This window comes from Xiphophorus hellerii, chromosome 22 (assembly GCF_003331165.1).
Source record: "Xiphophorus hellerii strain 12219 chromosome 22, Xiphophorus_hellerii-4.1, whole genome shotgun sequence".
Lineage (NCBI taxonomy): Eukaryota > Metazoa > Chordata > Actinopteri > Cyprinodontiformes > Poeciliidae > Xiphophorus > Xiphophorus hellerii.
In genome coordinates, this window is record NC_045693.1 from 25,923,238 (window position 1) to 25,938,968 (window position 15,731).

At 36.9% G+C, this 15,731-nt stretch overlaps 1 long non-coding RNA gene across 1 annotated transcript; it reads right to left on the reverse strand.

The window, feature by feature from the left end:
• Window positions 1-8,537: 8,537 nt before the first annotated feature.
• On the reverse strand, window positions 8,538-11,444 carry LOC116713495 (uncharacterized). Its single transcript, XR_004337878.1, has 3 exons — window positions 11,138-11,444; window positions 8,707-8,811; window positions 8,538-8,598 (listed from the first exon to the last, which is right to left on the reverse strand). It is a non-coding gene; the product is annotated as an uncharacterized LOC116713495 (long non-coding RNA).
• Between the last annotated feature and the right edge of the window lie 4,287 nt (window positions 11,445-15,731).

Below are 15,731 nucleotides of genomic sequence, written 5' to 3' on the forward strand. Positions count from 1 at the left end.
AGAGTGAGCAACTGTAGAAATGTGATTTAAAATAGTTTGAACAATAAGAAAACAAATAAAAAGAACAAAACAAGCATTACATTCAACAGTGACGTTTTACCATAAAAGTATTAGCTAGCTGGTCACTTTTACTGTCTGAAAGAGTGCAAACATTTTTTTTTGTCACAGGATGGAGCACTGAACTATTTTCTATAAATTCCTGGTTACATAGTTAACAAGTCCAGGAGGGCCAATCAGAGTTTACGATTCCCAGGGACGTTGTGCTTGTCAGATCTCACAGTGTTACAGGCCAAACTCGTTGCGGAGGACTTGTAGTATCATATCATCTCGTCTTTTGTCACTAATTTCTTTTTAAGCAGAAAATTTCAAAGCATAATGGCAGAAAAATACAGACATTTTATTCCACCAAACATCTACTGTGTACTGAAGTGGAACTTCTGAAATCTTAAACGTGCCAGATTGATTCTGTGTATGACGGTACAACAATTGAGAGTCTAACTCAAACAGCAATTTGCAGTTATCCATAATTTGAAATTAATGGACACCCTACAGCCAGGTGGAATGTAATATTAACCCATGGTGCCTAGCCGTTCATCTCCTTCTCAGAGAAAAAAAAGAAATGCAATACATATATTCTATTTTTGGGTTTTGTTCATCCTTGGCTATATAGAACAAACTATTTTTGACACCAGTTCTGCAAAAGAAAGTTTGTAACTAAATCCATGTTTATCAGAGATGTCTAAAGTGCCATGGTGATGCAGGTAGATTTTTTTTATATATATATGATTTAGGCTACAATTTTACCAATGAAAATAAAAGAATCTCAACATTTTAGCACATCTGTTATGCAAAAACTTTCAAATTGACAGCTTGACAAATGAAAAGTAGAATAGCTTGGATTAGCTTGATCTTTAGAGTATTATGGTTAATTATTCTTCCAATACTTTCACAAGGCTATAAAAGTCTTGGTGGTATTGTGCTGTAGGGCTAAAAACATTGCTAATGCAAAATTATCAGCATTTGCATTGCCAGGGTAGCAAGGTTGGAGCCAATGTGAACTGATAACTAATATGGAAAGTTAAAGCCAGTTGTCTTGTCAGAGAGGATTTTTACAGATTTCTCCAGCATTCATAGAAAAATACACTCACTCAATTCATAAAGTTAGTTGATATCCAACATACTATTTATGACACAGACTAAATCATGCAGAAATAGCTTATTTCCCCCCAAGACCAATGAACACCTGACCATTTTAATCACAGGAATAGATGTTTATCTAATGAATTTAGTCCAAATTTGTATGAGTTAAGGTAATATAATAAATTCTGTATTATTTTACCTCGTGGTATATTCATGCCATGCAAAAACCACTTGAAACTTCTCTGGATTCCTTTTTACTTGTGACTGCGCAAAAAAACAATCACACACAAAGAGAGCGCCATGTGTCTCATGTCAGCGCTGCTTCAAACATGCTGTGACAATAAATAGCCAATCCTGCCAACAAAGATAGGGGGAAATTTTCAGAAGAAAATTGAGCACAAAAAACCCTTATTAAACAGAAAAGCATTGTGGCATGTAATAGGAAAAATAGATCAGCTGGGGTAAACATACTGTGAAAAGTGTGTGTCTCATTATGTACAGCTTTCATTAAAATTCAAGAAAAAGAATTAATGCACCTTTAAGTAATCAAGGACTGACTTCCCTACTTAAAAGAGATGTCCTCTGAGGATTTCTATGTCATAGTTGGCTACACAAAACCTGTGGGCAATCATTTCCCCATGATCACTTACAAGAAGAATTCTGTAAAAAAAAAAAAAAAAAATTGATGCAAAGCATTTTATATGTTGCTTTTTGGAGGAGGTGAGTTCTTGTTAAGAAGTTACAAGCAGTCAGCATCTTTTCTTGAGCACTTACTTTCTCAGCACTCTTAGTTTGATAGTGAAGAGGTTCTCTTTAGAGTTAATAGCTGCTCGAAGCAGGGCTAGAAGAAAATAAAAAGTGGATATTTATTATTTTATGTAAAGAATAAATCTCAACAGCGATATAGCGGGTTATGCAGACACTTATTCTTTAGAAAATGTTAACCCCTCGTTTCCATTTGATACTTACTGACACAGAAGATGGAAAAGACTGAAAACTATTACTTTTTGTTCCTTGTCATTACCCCTGAGTTATTAAACAATTAATCAGAAATGTAGTTAGCAGTACCATCAAAATGTTGAATTCAGTCGTTTTAAAGGTTAAAAAATAATCTATATTTAACCAATATAACCAATCATGAGATTAAAGTAGATATAATATTTTTGTGTGTAATTTTATTGTGTGAACCTTTTAATGGACTAATTGTAAAAGAGGCAATAACAACTACCGATGTTTTGTGTTTTGGTATTGACTGCTTGCTGTGTTCCTTATTGCTGAAAAGCTGTGAGGTCCACCACAAAACCAAATGACCACATACCCAAATAAACTGCTCCAATGGAAAAATCAAAATGGACTTTTTCAACTTTATATCATGTTATAATGGGTTTCCCTTGTCAGAGACATACCCAAAGTGTTGCTTTTATTCTTTTATGCCTGTTTGAGAAATCCTTGAACCTCCCATTCAGAGAAGTTTAAAAGCTTGCTCTGATCAAGAATCTTTACAACGGTTGTAAACGGTCTAATGAAAAGCATTGTTGCTGCTGGCGGAGTGTCGAAAACAGCAGAAGCTTCAGAAGAAGCTTAGAGAGACAGAGGCCCAATTTCAAACATTCAAATTACGGAGTCAAATTTGTTTTAAGTCATGTTTGACATGTGCAGCATTTTCAACTGAAGGTAAAATAATTACTTTATTGTGGTATGAAATGGCTCTATATTCCTGTAAAATACATAATACTGCTCCTTAAAGTCATTGTTCTTTTTAATATCCATGCACTTAATTCTCAGTTATCATGATCTTTATTTTGTCAAAGAGCAGAATATTTCAAATTGTTTGCTTATGCAAGTATAGAAGAGCCCAAGGATCCATCACCAGTTTTAGATTCTTCATGACTATTTAGTGCATCACACATTTCTGAGGAGAACACCAACAAGGCTTTATGAAAAGCATGCAGTAACTACCTGGGTGAGCATATAGATTATTTACATTCAATAAAACCATCTCAGGGTCGATGCCTCGTCCATGTAGGCGGGTAGACAATGGTAATTAAAATGTGAACAGAATACTGAGTGTGTGTAAATTAAAATGAAAAAATATATACAGTATATATGTTACTGAGTTCCTATGTCTAAATTACTTTATATAAAATATTTAGTGAATAAAACTCAATTCTACCTCTGGCTTTAAATCGCAATGAAAAATGAGAGAAATTAATAGATTAGTGTTGTCTAATAGCCTTCATCAGTTTTCACCTGCAGAATAAATTTCATGTACTCTGGTGCAAAAGCATTTGAGATAAGAGGAAAGGGTTCAGGGGTGTTTGTAGACTGATCGTACAGTAGCTGTGGCTCACCTGTTTCTTTGCAGCGTGAAGCATCAGAATTTAGAAAAATGGGCAGGAGATCACCGTGGAGGAAGAAAGCCATTATAAAGCCATTTACCAGACAGCTCATACCATCATATTACTGAGACACATTATGCTGGTCACAACTGCACGAGTGTTTTTGGAATGGTCTCATTTTGAGTTAAAGGCGAAAGTACCAACTCTGTCTTCTAAAACCCACAGTTGGTTGTGGCAGACGGATGCTTGCACTGAGCCAGGTTCTGGTTCTGCTAGAAGTTTCTTCCCGTTAAAGGGGAGTTTTACCTCAAGCGTGCTCAGTGGTGGGATTGTTGTAAAGTCAACAACATCGCAAGCAATTGTCACTATCTGCTGTCCCAGGATGAGTGAATGCTGCAAGTCAATGATTCAATGCCATCTGCTGGGTTTTCTTAGTCAGAAAAATTTTTTTAAACCAACTTGGATGCACTGAACTTAACAGCACTGTTCATAACTAGGATCAATTGCATGTATGATTTATTTATTTTTTTGAAAGTTCCTTGAGACGACACTGTTGTGAATCGGCACTATATAAATAACCTGAATTGACCAAACAGCTGTTTATCCAGTTCTACTTTGGAAGAACTAGAAAACGAATGTAGCAAATGTCAGCTGCAGGTAATAAAATAATATTCTTCAATATTTGGAGTACAACAGAATACAACTCTCTGTTATCTGCCTCTGTGGGTGGTGCTAGTGATTCAAGTCAATTAGAGGTGTGCTTGTAAATTTTGTTGGTTTCAGCTGAGAAAAAAAAAAAAAAAAAAAGGGAGCTGTCAGTCAAAAACCCACTCTGGCTATGTGTCTGGGGGGCTGCAAAGTCCTCTAAATCTGTATCTCTATGAATAAAAATGAAGGGATTTAGGAGGAGACCGTGTCTTCTGCAGACTTGTCAAAATCTGACCTTCGCAGCAGCAGAGGGGGTTGACTAGAAAGGAGAAGGAAAGACTTGAAGATTTGAACCGATAAGGCTCAGTGGCTACTGCATAAAGAGATGAAACTGGGGGAAAGAGAAAAAAAAAAAGATGAATTAATGAAAAGCAGCTCTACACAACATGTTGTTATAGCAAAAAAAAATAAAGGGGCATATACAGAGGGGCCATTAGTCAGCTTTGGGAATGGCTCATCGAATCACATTACAGACATCCGTAACTGAAAGTATTGGTAGTTATAAAAGAGGTCAAAGAAAGAGATATTATCCTTCTGTCAAAGATGCTCAAACAGATCACATGATAGAATCCGTTTACAAAATATATTTCATGCCTCATTCTGTATGTGGAAAAACATTTTTAAAAAATACTTTGCTGACTCAACAACAACCTCTACACATGGAAAACTTAAGTAGGGCAATAGAAAGTGAGTGTTTGGTAGAATCTCCAGAAATAGAATCTGTATCACTATGCAGGTAATGTGACCCTTTTACGGTATTAACAAGTCGTGCCATTGCAGTAATACTGATAAATATTGTGGCGACAGTATTAGTGCAATAAAAATGACTCTGTCTTTACTTCCGTCTTTCTCATGTGTGCTTCCAACACTGACCATTAGCATCTTAAACACTGTGTGAACAGGTGTGGACTTCTGCTGCGGTGAGTCTCCGTCTAATAGGCTGCTGCAGAAGGTACTGCAGTGGACGATTATGGGTTGTATAAAGAAGACAAGCAATGCCAGCTGTGTGGTCATTTTTGTTCCACAGTGTAAAAAAAGGTAGAGAAATATAGCTCAAAAATCTTAGTCAAAATTTTTCATATTGGTGCATTGCTGTTTAATGCAATAAGGAAAGTCTTCAGTTGTAAAAATATTGGTTAATGAGTGAATAAAATTAAATTACACAATTACCTTATAGAGCAACCTCCATCTTGATTTAGTAAAACCTGGAATGTTGTGGCTTTCCCTTTATTAAGTGATTGTTGTATCACCATTCCAGCTGTCTTTGTTAGTTTAACAGCCTTTTAAGCTGTTTTTTTTTTTTCTTTCTGGCAGTCAAAAGTTTGGTCTTTGAATCTGCATCTCTTCTACCTGATAACCTTTGGTAGTTGTCCTTGTAATACACTTTATGTGGCTTGAGTTGTTTTGAAAAAGTGATATATAAATAAATTTGACCTCAATTCATCCAACCATACAGATTCCAGGTAGTTACATTCAAAATGTCTTATGGCTTGTAAAGCAGCAACTTCAAGGACTCAATGTCACTCCCCGTCTATTCATTTTCTATGAAACTTGTCTGCTGAGGCAGCATAATTCATGCATGTGAAATTTTGAGCTTGTGCACGCATATGTGCACATGCAGGCTAATTACACGACACAAGAAAGTTTAAAAATCTTCAGCAATATTTCTATTGCAATGCAAAATGTGTACTCAGGACACAATCATGTTCTGCAGGATATTTTAATGCATCTAAGGCTTTGAACATGTGGGTAAAAGAATACACCTCACGTTGGAGTGTATGTTTAAGTGGAAAGAGTGTGAAGTTTCTCCGCCTGCCAATGTGCCAATTTGATTGAACAGCCGCCACTCTGTCCTGCAAGTCAAACCGCTGTTGCTTGGCACCATGCATTGACCGTGAACCAAGCACAGCGTCAGTGCCTCCAAGCGTTGGCCTCCTTGCGAGCAGTCACAGCTACACCACTGCATCACATTCTTCAAAGAGTTACTATAGATGGTGATGGCTTTTGGCAGGAAGGATCTCCAGTCTCATGAAGAGGATGGTCAGGGCTGTCCATAATTTTCTTGATTTTATGAAGAATCCTTCTTTGCATCATCATTTCTACAGGTTCAACAGTCGGCCCCAGAACAAAACCAGCCTCCATTACCGGTTTGTTGAGCCTTCTCAGGTCCCTGGCTCTGACGCTGCTGCCCCAACAGAAGACGGCAGACGAGACGACACAACAACAGACTCGTAGAAGATCTGAAGCATCTTGCTACAAACCTTGAAAGATGTTAGCTTACTCAATAAGTACATCCTGCTCTGTCCCTTCTTACAGACGCCTTTACTTTTGCTTCTCCAGTCCAGTCTGTGGTCCAGATGAACACTGAGGTATTTAAATTCCTCAACCACCTCCACTCCTTCTTCCATGATGGAAATAATGTTCTGTCTAATCTTGTTTCTACTGAACTCTACAATCATCTCTTTTGTTTTCTTCACATCCAAGACGAGGTTATTGTTTCCACACCATCACACAAAGCGCTCCACCACTTCTCAGATCTCATCTCATTGTCATGTTGAAAAAAGTAGCAGATAGACACATCTACTGTATTAGCAAATAAATAACTTCCTTTTTTTTAACTAACTTTACCAGAACATCTTAATGCTTTAGGGAATGCTAACACTGTAACATGGCTGTTACTGGATACACTGCTGGCATAGAAAGCCTCAAACATTCTTGTTATGACAGATTTGGTTGAGGGTTTTTTTTTGTGCAAAACTGCAAGTTGATGCTGGACTGAAACTGTGAATTGATAAATAAAAAAGTTGTTAGTATGGTCTACTGAATGCCTATGTCGTTGGGTTCAATTCCCTTACTTCAAACACGGAAATAAACACACTGAAAAGCAAAGGTTTAAAAAAAAAAAAAAAAAAAAGACAAAAAATAAATTCCACGTATAAAATGACAAGGCCTGAACTTAATGGAACTGACTTTTTGGAAGGAAAGAAGGAAGAGCTGAAGCATGGTAACACATGGTGAACGACTGCCCCATTTTCAACTGTGCTGCCATTGTTGGAGAGATGAGAAAAGATCTTATATTTTCCAGGAGTTGAGGGAAACTTTTTTTTTTTCCTGCTTTGAGAAAGGAGGGACAACACTTCCTTTCCCAGAACAATTTATCTCCCTTCTTGACAAGACTCCCTGCTATATTTACCCAACTAAAATTGCAGATGATATACTTCCAGCTGCAACACTCTCCACCTCCATAGCACATGCTCCTGTCAATCAGAGATTTCAACAGAGCAGAAGTGCCAGTGAACCCCGTTAAAGATGTGGAGTATGTTATAGTGAGAATGGAACACGCAAAAATAAGGGCAGAAGAAGAAAAAAAAACAAACTTGCAACAACATATTTCTTTTGCTGGCTGTTTTTTGTTGTTAGAGAGAGCAAAGATCTTGGTTAAAACTAACAGAATGTGGACAGCTGGGCCATTTCTGTGCTTAAAGCCACAGCAAAACATAGCACAGAAAGAGTTTATAGCTAAATTTCTGCATGAGCTGCAGTTATCTGAGCTCTATTTGTCTCCAGTCAGCCCTAAGAAACCATCTAATGGCAATGTACTGTTCGGATCTGAGATTAAAGTAGGAATAAGACCCTCAAGCATCCATGACAAACGTTTTCTAAACGAAAGAAAGTACTTGGCTTCTGTCCTGGTGAAATAATGCAGTGGTGGTAGGAACAACAAGAATGTTAGGTTTTTTTTTGTGATTTTAGAGAAAGAAAAAGTATGGGATAGAGAGAAGGAAAAAAAAAAGAAAGAAAGGGTACAAGGAGGGTTAACGTTGTGTGGTGAATTCCTCCTCAGCCAGCAGTGCCTGTCCATCTCAGAGAGCAACAGGCATTCCCTGGAGGAAGGCTCAAGCTGCAGGACCATACATTTCCACCGAGCTCCATGTGTTACATCTTATTGCCCACATCTCGTACGCGCAGGGGCCACAGTATTGTGGGACCTGGCCGCAACTTTCATGGCCAAGGCATGCAGGGCCAGAACTAAGAGCCACAGCTTGGCTTTCTCAGACCACAGCGAACGTTTTCAAACGGCAATACTAGACACACAAAGGAGCGCATCCGTAAATGAGATGAGATTTATCAGCTGACCAATTTATCGGTGGATCCTCACAGATTCAAGTCAGTGTGGCTGGAAAACGCTGATGTGTTACCATCACTTCCAGCCAGAAGAAACACGCAGGTGCAGTACAACAGAGGATATACTGGATGATCCTAAAAGCATAGGCTGTATCTTTCAATCTGGCAAACCCAACTTCTCTATTGGCTTACACAGAAACTTCATGACACTGAGCTTACCTCTTATGTTGTTGAGTATTTCCTTGAGATGGCCGAAGCTGTTCAGTAATGGGTCTTGTTCTTCATCCTGACCAGAGAAACGCAATTAGAGGTTGCTGAGGTGCAGTTCTGCTCTAAACACTCGTTTCTTTGCGAACTCAACTTTAATATAGTCGACTCAGTAATTAGAACGTACCAGTGAAGTATGGTTATTCCATCGAGAGTTTCTCTTAATAGCTCCAACAACTGTGGTTATTTCACCTTGGACAATGTAGATGTTTTTGTCCACCATGCTGCTTCTCTAGTAAGAGATGAATAACACAAAGCAATTCAGTTTAGAGCTTTAAAAATGTAAACAAGGGCTGAAAAACAACTATTCTGAATTCACGTTGACAGTTATTAGACATTGTTCCCAATAATAATCTCCACGGGATTTCTAACCTGTATCATATAGTACAGAGCACAGAAATTTGTTCACAAAGTCACTTTACACTTTCACTGCCTTTGGAGCTTTTAAGGGTTTTTGTAACACCAGTTTTTAGTTAAGACTCATTTTGTTAGCATACACCCTCTCCACCACATAGTGGACAGACAGCGGAGCACCTTCTCACATAGGCTGCTCCAGCTCCGCTGTCGTAGGGACAGATACAGGAAATCCTTCCTGCCACATGCCATCTCACTGTACAATAAAAGCTAAATCATTGTTCTGCACTAATCAGTCCGATTTTGCACAACTGCACTATGGCACACTTGCTGTGCATATATTTACATATACATATCTGCATTTTTTTTTTTATCTTTGCAAGGACTGCTCTTAAGTTGCTTTTTATATTAACAGCATTTCATATTTTTACAATTTATAGCATTTTATATTTTATTTTTATTTTATCTACAACTACTACTCAGTGGTAGTTGTTATTGTGTCTTGTCTCTATGCTGTAACTGCGAAATAATTTCCCTGCTGGGATGAATAAAGTACTTCTATTCTATTCTATTCTATACATACATGCAATTTTTCACAAAAAGTCATCAGGGTTTCACTCAGTGTATTTACTTATGTTCCCACCAGGCTAATCATTACTTATTTATTTAAGTCTTTTTAAAATGTTTGCTTTTTTAAAAAAAAAGACTTTATAGTTGATGTTTAGGTATTAATCTTCCAATAACACATAATTATCATGTGATATTTTCATGTTTCCTGCCATTTAAACATTTTTACACTCAAAAACACAGCGGGCTGCTGGATAAATGACTGACCCAGCGTCCCAATCACCAGGCTTAGCAAGTTTTCTGGGGTAAACCCGGAAGAGCTATTTAAACAATCCTACATTTGCAGTCAAAAGATTAATTAGCAGGGCCACCTGCTGTTCTGATCAATGTACAGTTTCTATGGATTGTCTTAGTTTATTCCTCAATCTGTTTAGGATGAAATCCATATACCTAGATCTGAAGCGAAGTGTGCAGCATATTTGGAGTAGTATTTTTGGAAAGTATAGAAATATGGATGTGTGAACAACACAGAAAAGGTTTGGATAACAAGTGCTATTGTAATTTGTCATAAGAGGAAGAAAGAAAATTAGAGATAATGAAGATTAAGTCAACAAGTTTAGCATTTAAGCCTCAATGACAGGAAATGACAGGAAACTTGAAAATATCACTTGATAATTGTGTGTTATAGTAAGATTAATATCTGAACACCAACTACACAGTCTTAAAAATGCTAACATTTGAAAAAATATATAAATTAATGCTTAGCCTGATGTAGGGAAGGTAAGTAAAGCCTGGCAGCCTGCCAGGCTTATAATCTACTGGGGGAAACCTTGGCTCTACATATGGCCTTTATTTGTATGTTGTATAACTAACATTTGACCTCTGCCCAACATTAATTGAAATGAATCTGAATTACATCTAAGGGTTTGTTGTTTTTTTTCCTTCAGTAAGTTCAAGTTATTTTTAGATACACTGTCGAAATATAAATATGCTTCATAAACTTTTAGGAGTAAAAGTTTAAAAGCATGAGATATTAAGTTATGATGAAACAATGTCTCATTTCTTTTCTTTTTTTTTTGATTCAATCTTTTTATTTTTCAATCGGTGACAGAAACAGATTTCCTTCCAATGTATTGGATGACCAGTCCAGATGTTTTGCTTTTATGTAATGATGTATGGCTGGCTGAAAAATAAACAGGCAGACAAACAAATCCGACAACCCAGCAGGTCTGGAATAGTAATCCACAAGACTCTGGATGATATTACGAGGTAAATTAAACAACATTAACCCAACAGTTTAGTTTTTGAGCAGCTAATATTCAGAAACGTTTATGTCATTGTAAAACCGTGCTAACTGTTGAATTATCAGATATCATTTATTTGTGGCATATTCTGATATTACCATAGAAGCACAAGAATATATATTTCAGCTTCTACCAACAAGCTAAAGGGCGTCATGAGTTAACCAGTTGACAAATAATTAACAGTTGATGTGGCAGCTAGCACCTAGCTTCGTTAGCTTGTGCTAGTCGTGACTCTCTGATTTGCTCCAAATACGTCCCGGTTATTTTTTTTTTAAGTGAACCTCCGCTGGACGTACACATATTTGCCCTGCTTAGAACATTAAAGACAATTACCTTCCTTCGTGAGGCTGCTGATTCAAACAAGGAGTCCTTGCGGAGCTGGTGCTGCCTTTTTTTTTTTCTCGACAAGCTAAACGGGCTAGTCGGACAACAGTGAATCAAGGAGACCAAAGTTCAGCTCACTGTCAGAAACAGACAAACCACAATACTCAGACATTCCACCGTGTGATGGCGGGATCTCTCTCATTAGTGCATAATCAATCATTCCCCCCAAAAACAGTCCATAGATGAACAGCTGACAGCACTTCCTGTAGCTGTTAGCCCGGCTTTGGTAAACACACTGACGTGGAAATGCTGTGCGTCGCTAACCTAACATGACGTGAAACGTGTTTGATTGACGTTCAAACGAATCATAACGCACAAGCGTCACATGTGTTTTCGAGATGCAATCAGTTTGGCTCCAGTTCAATGATTAGAATTCAGTTATACTTATGACATCCTGTAATGAATCGAATAGGTCTAGTTATTTTATTTTATTTTACGTTTTGTAAAGCATTCCAATATGACAAGGGCGGGACAGGATAATAAGTAAGGGAGCAAGTTAGGTTGCACCTGCCTTATGACGAAAGCCCGGCCTGCATCTTCGCTCTGGATGCGTGCAGAACATAATCCCGTTCTAAGTCTGTGGAATGAATGTCATTTATGTCATTTATTTAGCGGTCAGATTTCAGTACTTGGCATAAATATAATCATGTGTATCATGGTTTCACTTAGGCTGTTTTTCCTCTATTATGATTAGAGTGTTTGTTTTGCCTTTATTCCTGCAAGATTTCTTTCTTCGGATACCAGCCATTTTTTTTCTCTTTGAATACATAAATCATCAGGAAGCTTTTTGACCTTTGCCTTCTTTACCAGACTATAAGAAAAAATAAAATTGACACCACTTTAAAAGTCTTATATGGATAGGGTAAGGTCTGGTGGCAATTTCTTGGCCAGATCAAAGGTGGGGCAACTTTTTTTTTCCAGAATGTGATTTTCATTTATACAATTTATACTTCAGCGAACTGATCTCTTGTATTCTTCCAGAATAACAACTGCAGATGAGAATGATCTTTTGTTACAATCTGGCACAGATTGAGCATCACAATGATCAGTACCACGAGTTAAGCTAGCAGTGTAAAAATGAGTTTTAGACACTTTGTAGTTTTATAGGGCAATATTATGTGTTTTCCACCCAGATATTGCCATTTTGGTAGGATAATCAAGTAACTATCTACCTTCAGTTGTTATAAAGATGCTGTATCAAATATGACTTAAAATAAATTTAATTCCTTAATTTGAAGCCTTGAAATTGGACCTCTGGCTCTTTAAGGAACTCTCGATCTTTCTGACACTCTACCTTCAAGAAGGCATCACAACATCACTCCTTTATTAAGCCTTTAGCAATGTCTTTACCAGTGTTGCACTGAGAAGTAGTTCATATCGTGAGGTCAGCAGATGCAAAGTTTCATCAGGGGTTTGCTAATTGCTGCAGACTAGTCTGAAGGAGCTGAGTGGGGGAGTCGGAGGGAAGGCGTGCTCGGTGAGGCAGACGCTTGGTAGCTTGGAAACTGCAGCCCTGAGGAGGATCTTCGACCTTGAATGTGGCGCTCTGTTGCACCAGGAGATTAGCACAGTCAAATGGTTGCCATGGGAGATTAAATAATTTCTCAAACCCGCATGACAGAATCAAAGCAACGCTCCAGGTATGTTTTTGATGAAGGAGTAACAACGATGCAAAGCTCAGAAAAGTCAATTTTGCATAATAAGTCCTAAACAACCTTTGTCCAATATAATTTTAAGTCTTTGTAGCATTTCACGTCTGCATACAGTAATCATGTAATCAGTAATCTTGTTACCATGATTAATTTACACATGTTCTATTTAGAGCAAAGCGTTATCAGACTACATTAAAAAGTGAATACTTTCACAATTTTCTTTGCAAAAACACGTTCAAACATGTCAGCCGAACAATTCTGAATAAGCAAAACACAACGGAAACAACAGTAAGAAGAATGCAACAATCGGTTGTTACACTAAAACATCAATGGGGCACAGAGATTTTCATGGAGGGGTCCCATTTTAATCCCGTAGTTGATTTTAGACTGTTTGTCTTTGGTTGTTTTGTATTATCCATTTTTCCAGGAAATCTTCAGACTTCAAATTGTTCAGTGCAAGCATAGATCAGACCTTTGAGAAAACTATGCTATGGCAGAACTTTTACAGTTTCCATTTGGAAATGATGTTCTCTGGATCAGTCAGATTTTTCATCTTTGGATCGTCAAGGGTTGATCTTTAGTTGCATTCTGAAAGAACATCATGTTCTTATAAGTATAATTTCAAAAGAAAGGGTCTGAAGTGGTCATCCTCTGAATCCCCTCAAAATCTTTGGATGGAAAGAACAACGATCAGTTCTTAAGAATAAAAATACCCCAATCCTTTGGCTGATTTTGACCCTTCAGGTAGGACTAAAGGGTCCATGTCCATGTCTGGATAGATAAGTTCAGAATCATATTTTATCTGACTGATGAAAAGTCCTAATACAAAATGTTGCTTTGAAAAATGTCATTCATGTAGTCACTGCTTAACCTCTCATTGACTTGATTTGCTGATTCAACTCAAGAAATGGATAACCACCCCTCTTGTTATGCTGATCCTTCTTTAGAGCTTGAAATGGCAGAAAGAAATTATTGTATTAAGACATATTTATGAGGTGTACCTTAAATCCCATTTCCAGATTAACCATAGAATAGATTATTTCACCTCCAATAAAGTTGTTCCATAGAGCTGACAGATTAAGACTTGGCAAACAGTAGATATTAAACAGGAAGGCGTATGTCTCATGTTCTGTAGATGGTCTTTTTGATTTTAAGATCCTTTTAATCTACTGTAAATCTTACAACTTATACTCATTTTGTCTTCTCAATATACATTGTAAATAAGAAATTGTTCTTTATGTTTGCCTGGTGAAATAAAAGTTTAACTAAGATTGTTGTTAACCCTTTCATGCATAGTGGTCACTACAGTGGACAGCTATCTAAAAGCCATTTTCCTGTGCTTCCTGTGGATTTTTTATGTTATAAATGCACACAGACCACTGAAGTGGACACTAATGCATCATAAAATATATCATCAACTACTGGCCATCAGCTGCAAATGCAAGAAATTATTTTTGTTAAATACAATATGGCCGACAGACAAAAAAGCATGAGAACCGACCCGGTCCCTCCTTCTACTGTAGACGACTCTTGCAAGTAAAAAAAATATTGTGACATCAGATAACCCCTAAGGAACAATACTACTGATGTATTTTTCAAATAACAACTTTGTATTTGGACAAAATTACAATTGATCACATAAAAAAAAAAATATTTTTACAAAAAAATTTCCTACCTTTTTTTATGCCTTAAGAAAAAAAAATTTAACCCTCTATGGCATGACTTTTTATTTTTGGGGGGAAAAATATTTTCCTGCATTCTTTGGGAGCTTGGTGGTCCCTAATTACATGTCAATCATAAAATCGGACTCTGACACCTCCTGGAACCAGATTTGGGTTTGTTGCCTCAGGGTAACATTGGTCTAGAACACCAAGATTTTCTACACTGATTATGAGAAATGAAATACAAATCAAACAAAAACTATATTCATAAAAAAAACTTTTTTTTGGACAAAAATATGTCAAAAATCATGCCCCCCAAAAAAATAAATAAAGGAGCAATGTGAGGTACAGATATGTGGTTTGTTGCCTGAGGGCAACGCCATGCCATAGAGGGTTAAAAATGGAAAAATAATTCTGACACAAAGGATCATAATTCATGCAAGAAAGGGTTAATGAGGTAGATCTTGCCAAGATGTAAAAATTTTTCAGCTGTTGATGACCTTCTGTGCAAAAACATAATTTTACCTCTTCCCATTAGACATTTTTGCTAAGGAAATTAAATAAATATCGGCCTCTTTGTGACCAGATAAAGTTAGAAATAAATACACCCGCTTTATCATGATATACCCGCTTTATCAGTGTTTTGTTTGGAAGATATGATGTTTCTCGATATCACAAAGTCTGTCATCGTACCATTTGCATCATTTCATTTCACAAGTTTGCAACTGACTTGATGCAATTACCATATGCCCATCTAACACAGTTATTTGTAAGTTGTTCTGTATCATTTCACCAAAACAACTCAAATATGATTTGGTCATTTTTATTTCTAAGTAATTACAGGCATCAGGATTTTACATTTAAAAAAAAATTTCTTTGTGAATAAAAAGATAATAATAATATATTACCTGTTCAATAGTCTCAAATGACCCATGTTAAAGGACATTTTTTTAATCAGTTCACTTAAAGGAGGCCTTTATTACTTTCAACACGTAAAAGCAAACATAACAGACGCTGGGCTTTATTCCATCCACGTAAAATAATGACATTTTAAGTCCATTTTTATATACAATAAAACAGAATTTAAACTTTCTCTCTCTTTTGATGTCACAAACAAAACATTTGAACAGATCTTAACCAAGGTCACCACTTTGCCTACTACTGAAAGTTCAAATGCATTTCAATAATCTTGCACCATCTTAAAGACGACGAGTTAGATCGGCATTTTTG